The sequence below is a fragment of the Mastomys coucha genome, unplaced genomic scaffold, assembly GCF_008632895.1.
Source record: "Mastomys coucha isolate ucsf_1 unplaced genomic scaffold, UCSF_Mcou_1 pScaffold22, whole genome shotgun sequence".
In the NCBI taxonomy this organism is placed as follows: Eukaryota; Metazoa; Chordata; class Mammalia; order Rodentia; family Muridae; genus Mastomys; species Mastomys coucha.
The window spans coordinates 162,462,827-162,470,272 of record NW_022196905.1 but is presented as its reverse complement, the minus strand read 5'-3'; positions in this window follow the sequence as shown (position 1 = coordinate 162,470,272).

Here is a 7,446-nt window from a genome sequence, read left to right as displayed (position 1 = left end):
ACATGATCTTCTGGGCTCCTCCAAAGAGCTTGGATCACTTCTCCACCTCTGACCTCTGTAGCACCCACAGCTTATCTTCTAGACTCCAGAGGGTTCCACTCCACTGCTGCTTCTATTCTTGGTGGTCATCCCATGGTACTGGCATCTCTAAAACACTGGAATCTTCTGCTACAACTAGGATGCACTTTCACTAATATCCTCTCTTACACATGTGCCATGGTGCCAAGCCTCAACTACAATTGCCCCTGGGGCTTTAACTTCACCATTGGCCTTGCCTGGCCTCTCCCAGTGCCAAGTCTCAGCTTTCCTCATTGACAACTTTATGCCATGGAAAACAGTAACATCTGGGTGATTCTTATACATCACTAAGACAAGCTGCCAGCACGAGGTCTATCTCTAAAACACAGCTTCTTTGTGCTCTCAAAAAAACACTTTCCAGAAGATTCTGCCTCAATCATCCTGGTTTCTTCTCAATCAGCACTAATTTTGTAGCTCTAGCTGATGTGACCATCATCAATTATCCAAGTAACCCCTCTTCTTGACTCTAAATCCAGAAAGTCCAATTCCCAAAGTTCAATCCCAAAGTCCATATTCTTCCAAACAAAAACATAGTCAGGCCTGTCACAGCAATAACCCAGTCAGTCACTGGTATGAACTCTGTCTTAGTTAGAATTTTAATACTTAGAAAAGACACCATGACCAAGGCAAGTCATATAAAAGCCAATATTTAATTGGGGCTGTCTTATACTTTCAGCTTTTTAGTCCATTATCATCATAGTGGGAAGTACGGTGTCACGTAGGTAGAGTTGGTGTTGCAGGAGTCAACAGTTCTACATATTGATCTGAAGGCAGCTAGAAGAGACTGGAATTCCTCACTGGGCAGATCTTAAGCACAGGAGGCCTCAAAGCCCACCTACACAGTGGCACATATCCTACAATAAGGCCACACCTCCTAATAGTGCCATGCCCTATGGCCAAGTATTTAAACACATGAAAATATAAGAGCCAAACCTAGTCAAACTACCACAAGGGGACAGAAAAAAAATGTAGGAGTAAAGGTAGAAGAAATCTGCAGGGGGGAGAAAGGTATTTTCTTAACACAACAGAACCACTGACACCAGAACTCACAGCAGTTATGAATGAATGTCTTCAAGATCAACAAAACAAAATATCAGCATGGATGGGGAACTGGCACATGAAGTCCTACACCCAGCTGAGAAGCTTTTGGAAAGTGATGGCAAATGGTGAAAAGAGTCATATTTTGTCTCAAGGATATGATTCCTATACCCATTCTGTGATGGATGTACCCATTTACATATATGCATCACTATGTGAACTCAGTGGGCTTTTTTTAGTGGACACACAAAGTGAGGTTCCTGGGTTGTAAGAGGAATTCAAGGGGAAGTAATTTGGGGTGGATTTGATCAATACACATTATATGTTGCACTTCATAGTTGTTGCTAGGTAGAACTATTGATTGATTCTCCTTTGACAGCTTGCATAACACCTTCTGGTAGTATGAAAACAGGTTTTGATAGAGGAGTCTCTTGGGTTAGGAACATCCCTGAGAGATACTCCTAAAGATGCAATAGTGGCATGCATATCTTTCTGGTAACCAAAAGCTTTCTAATTGGATGTAAATTGACTCTACTCAAAAGAAATAGTGCCTGGTACTCAAAACCTATCCAACTATCTTGGCTATTGAAATATGGATCTTAGAGGAGTACCTATCCCCTCCCATTTTATTAAGTCAGCCTAGCTTCTAATTGTATTTTAAATATTATCCTTCCATCCACAGATATGAGTAGCTCTTATTCCTCATAAAGGAAGCTTCTCTTTGAAACAGAGACCATCCCAGAAAGCCACAAGTATTCAAAATGCAGGGAACAATTTATTGTGGAATTTTCAGCATCAACAGGATACATCTTATAGTACCATTCCTGCACTTATGAATCAAGAATCATTACAGTACACAATGGGACAGAAAGATTGCTAAAGGCCAGAGGATTGGGAAGTTGATCCTGAGTTGTGTCATCTAGAAATGACAGGGACACAACACCCATAATACCTCAATCAAATGGCTGTGTAAATAAGAACTGGAAAAGGACAAATGTAATTGTCATGTTAATAACAAAGAGGCAAATCTCAAAGGACTCCATCTATAGACAGAGCACTACAACATACTAATGACTACTAAGAGATGGGAAATAAGTCTTCCCCATGGATGAACCCTTAAATGATTATCCAATATCAACTGGTCAGTCCTGACATTATACACTTCCATGTAACACTACATTAACTCAACCAGTTTATTCATATACTTATGCATTTATATATATATATATAATATATACACATATATATACACATATATATATACACATATGTGTGTGTGCATGTGGGTTTATGTGTGGGTGAATATATGTATATATATGTATATGTGTTTTATATATAGAGAGAACAATAACAATTTAAAAATATAATACAGGAATACATGAAATTCTCAAAAAAAAAACAAAATGAACACAAATAAAATATATTAATGATTGGTTGGGCATGGCTTCGTTGACAAACCTTGTTGCTTTGCTTTGATTTAAATTTTCAAGTGAGTAAAGGAAGGCGTTACTGCCTGTGAACTAATGAAAGGGAAACTTGAGAAGGATTGGTTTCACCATTTTCACAGCTGGTTTCTTTCTCTTTCTGATGTGTAGCCTGCTTACTATTGAATCTGCTTTTCTCACAAATGTGTTTTGCTCCTTTAGTGGAATATTTCTAACACCTATTTATTTTTGTTCTTTGTCTTCTTGAGACAATGTCATGTTTCCACTGGTACCTAAAAAGGTGATTTCCATAAGAATGAGAGATATGTGCTCATCAAACATATATAATTAAAGCAATGGCTTATACTATATTGTTCTATGATATGTATCTAAGAAAAATTATTATTGTCTTTTATTCTGACATATTTATCTGATTTTAGCTTTTTTCACCTGTTGTGACAATGATTAGTTTTCCTAGCCCCCAGGCTCCATTAGCTTCTAAGTTCACTGAATGAAGCTGAGGTTGCCCTCTTTCTTTAGCACACTCCTTCCTTTCAGACAGGGAATATTTAACCACTACCATTGAACTTTGTGATAATGTCATTTGTTTTTATTCTGTTATATGGACTCTAGAGATTTTTTTTGAGACTCAATAGAAACATGAACATTGGACTTTTGAAAAGTGCATGTACTATTAAACAGTATAAAGAGGTTTGACGCTGGAATGAGTATATTTTGTATTATGATATATCCAGTAGCCTATGAAGCCAGCAGTTACTTAGGAAGGAGAGGCTCACTAGAGAAGGGATGATGCCAGATGTAGGCCTTCAAATCTGATAATGTGACCCTCTTCCTGTCTACTCTGTGTGTGTGTGTGTGTGTGTGTGTGTGTGTGTGTGTGTGTGTGTGTGTGGTATGCGTGTGTTCGTGTTGCAATATACAAATGGGTGTGTGTTGTATGCTTGACATCCTCTGTTAGGTCACAGAGCCCACAGAAGACACTAGATGTCCTGCTCTATCATGGTCTGCTTTTCTGGTAGAAACTCTCATTGAGCCTAGATCTCATTATTGTTTGCTTTTTTTGTTTTTTGTTTATTTGGGTGAAGCTGCTAGTCCAAAAGTCTCAGTGATCCTATTATTGTCATACAGACCCAGCCCTCCTAGCAGTGGAGTAACAAGCAAGGCAAGTAAGACCATCTCCAGCTCTTAAGTAGGTGTTGAAGATACAAACCCAGATCATAGCCCTTATGAAACAATCCCTGACTCCTTCTCTATTGCTTGACTATGGATTCAATGTGATTACATGCTCCTTCTTCCTCCTATGCCATGATGGACTGTGTCTCTTAAACTAGAAGCCAAAATACTCCAGTGTGCCCTTGGATGACCATAGCTAGAGGAAAAGAAGCCCAGCATATCAACAATGGACTCGTCATATAGATGGAAGATGAGGACAGTTTTCAAACATAATAAAACTATAAGTATTTTGTCCTATATACCCATTCTTGAAAATATCTAGTGAACATTCTCTCATCACATTGATTTTCAAAAGGAAAATATACCGCAATGAATACAGCTACTTGATATTTGGTGGTTTGGATCACTCACTGTAGCTTATTCACATTATCTACATTCCATCTCTAATAAAACCTTTCATAGTAAGTAGACCTGAAAGAAACAAAGAGGCAGAATCATTTTACAACTCTGAATATAATCACCAATATAAACTATCAGATTGTTCTAATGCCAGTCTGTAAAAAGTTCATCCTAGAATAGAAGAATAAAAGACTAGGCTAAAGCAAACCACACCAGAGGATCAGCCTCAGCCTGAGAGATACAGGTACCACTGCACTCCCTCTGTCAGAGACAAAGAAGGACATGGGATGTGATAGTTTGTACATGCTTGACCCAGGGAGTGGCACTATTAGGAGGTGTGGCCTTGTTGGAGTAGGTGTTACCTTGTTGGAGTAGGTGCATCACTGTGGGCATGGGATTTAAGGTTCTCATCCTAGCTGCCAGGAAGCCAGTCTTCTCCTAGCTGCCTTCCAAACAAGAGGTGAAACTCTCAGCTCCTCCAGCCCCATGACTGCCTGAATGCTATCATGCTCCTGCCTTGATAATGGACTGAAACTACGAACTTGTAAGCCAGCCCTTTACAAAAGTTGTCTTTATAAGAGTTGCCTCGGTCATGGGTGTCTACTCACAGCAGTGAAACCCTAATTAAGAGATATTATGGCTCAGAAGTGGCAGGGCAGCTGGCCCAGGATCCTTTCTACCTCCTTCTTCACCTAGGAGGAGGTTCTGCAGATCCACAGCCCTCTCTGCCCCTTCCCTGCAAGCAGAGAGCTTACCTTCAGGGAGTGCTCTAACCCAGAGAATCAGGTGAGATCTCCATTTTCTCTCTGGTGACCTTCTAAGGTGGGACCAGCCAGGGGGTACAAGGCTCAGAAGCAGCAGGGCAGCTGGCCCAGAATCCTTTCTACCTCCTTCTTCACCTAGGAGGAGGTTCTGCAGAACCACAATCAACTCTGCCCCTTCACCGAAAGCAGAGAGCTTGCCTTTGGGGAGTGCTTCCAGAAGTGCTGACACAGGCTTACAGACACACAAAAGGAACAAGTTCTAGCCGTAGACAACAAGAACATCTAACACCAGAGATCAAAAGATGGTGAGAGGCAAATGTAAGAATCTTACCAACAGAAACCAAGACTACATGACTTCATCAGAAGCTAGTACTTCCACCACAGCAAGTCCTAGATATCTCAAAACACCAGAAAAGCAATATTGGGATCTAAAATCATATCTCATGATGATGATAGAGGAATTTAAGAAGAATATGAATAACTCCCTTGAAAAAATACGGCAGAACACAGGTAATCAGGTTCAACCTTTTAAAGAAGAAACACAAAAATCCCTAAAAGAGTTATATGAGAACACAAGCAAACAAGTAGAAGTCCTTAAAGAGGAAACACAAAAATCCCTTAAAAATTACAGGAAAGCACAACCAAACAGGTGAAGGAACTAAACAAAACCATTCAGTATCTAAAAATGGAAATAGAAAAAGTTAAGAAATCACAAAGAGAGATAACTCTGGAGATAGAAATCCTAGGAAAGAAGTCAGGAACCATAGATGCAAGCATCACCAACAGAATACAAGAGATAGAAGAGAGAATCTCAGATGCGGACAATAGCATAGAGAACATTGACACAACAGTCAAAGAAAATACAAAATGCAAAAAGTTCCTAACGCAAAACATCGAGGAAACCCAGGACACAATGAGAAGACCAAACCTAAGGATAATAAGTATAGAAGAGAGTGAAGACCTCCAACTTAAAGGGCTTCAACAAAATTATAGAAGAAAACTTCCCTAACCCAAAGAAAGAGATGTCCATGAACATACAAGAAGCCTATAGAACTCCAAATAGACTGGACCAGAAAAGAAATTCCTCCTGCCACATAATAGTCAAAACACCAAGTGCACAAAACAAAGAAAGAATATTAAAAGCAATGAAGGAAAAAGGTCACATAACATATAAAGGCAGGCCTGTCAGAATTAAACCAGACTTCTTACTAGAGACTATGAAAGCGAGAAGATCATGGGTTGATGTCATACAGACCTTAAGAGAACACAAATGCTAAGCCAGGCTTCTATATCCCACAAAACTCTCAATTACCAAAGATGGAGAAACCAAAGTATTCCCTGACAAAACCAAATTTACACAATATATTTCCACAAATCCAGCCCTACAAAGGGTAATAAATGGAAAACTTCAACACAAGGAGGGAAACTACATCCGAGAAAAAGCAAAAAAAGTAATTTTCCAACAAAATTAAAAGAAGATAGCTACATGAACAGATTTCCAACTCTAACAACAAAAATGACATGAAGCAACAGTTACCTTTCTTTAATGTCTATTAGTATCAATGGACTCAATTCCCCAATAAAAAGACATAGACTATCAGACTGGGTACATAAACAGGACCCAACATTTTTTGCATACAGGAAACCCACCTCAGTGACAAAGACAGACACTACCTCAATATAAAAGGATCCAAGCTAATGGTGCCAAGAAAAAAGCTGGAGTAGCCATTCTAATATCAAATAAAATTGACTTTTACCCTAAAGTGATCAAAAAAGATAAGGAGGGACACTTCATATTCATCAAAGGTATGAATTCTCAATTCTGAACCTCTATGCTCCAAATGCAAGGGCATCTACATTCATATAAGAAACTTTACTAAAGCTCAAAGCACACATTGCACTGCACACAATAATAGTGGGAGATTTCAACACCCTACTCTCTACAATGAACAGATCATGGAAACAGAAATTAAACAGAGACACAGTGAAACTAACAGAAGTTATGAAACAGATGGATTTAACAGATATCTATGGAACTTCTTATCCTAAAACAAAAGGATATACCTTCTTCTCAGCACCTCATGGTACCTTCTCCAAATTTGACCATATAATTGGTCACATGTCAGGCCTCAACAGATACAAGAAGATTGAAATAATTCCTTGCATACTATCAGATCATCATGGGCTAAGGCTGCTCCTCAATAACAACTTAAACAATAGAATGCCCACACACACATGAAAGTTCAACAACACTCTACTCATTGATAACTGGTCAAGGAAGAAATAAAGAAAGAAATTAAAGGCTTCCTAGAGTTTAATGAAAATGAAGCCACAACATACCCAAACTTATGGCACACAATGAAAGCAGTCCTAAGAGGAAAACTCATAGCTTTAACTGCCTCCAAGATGCTGAGAAAGCATTTGACAAAATCCAACATTCCTTCATGAAAAAAGTCTTCGAAAGATCAAGAATTCAAGGCTCATACTTAAACACTGTAAAAGCAATATACAGCAAACCAGTAGCCAACATCAAACTAAATGGAGAGAAA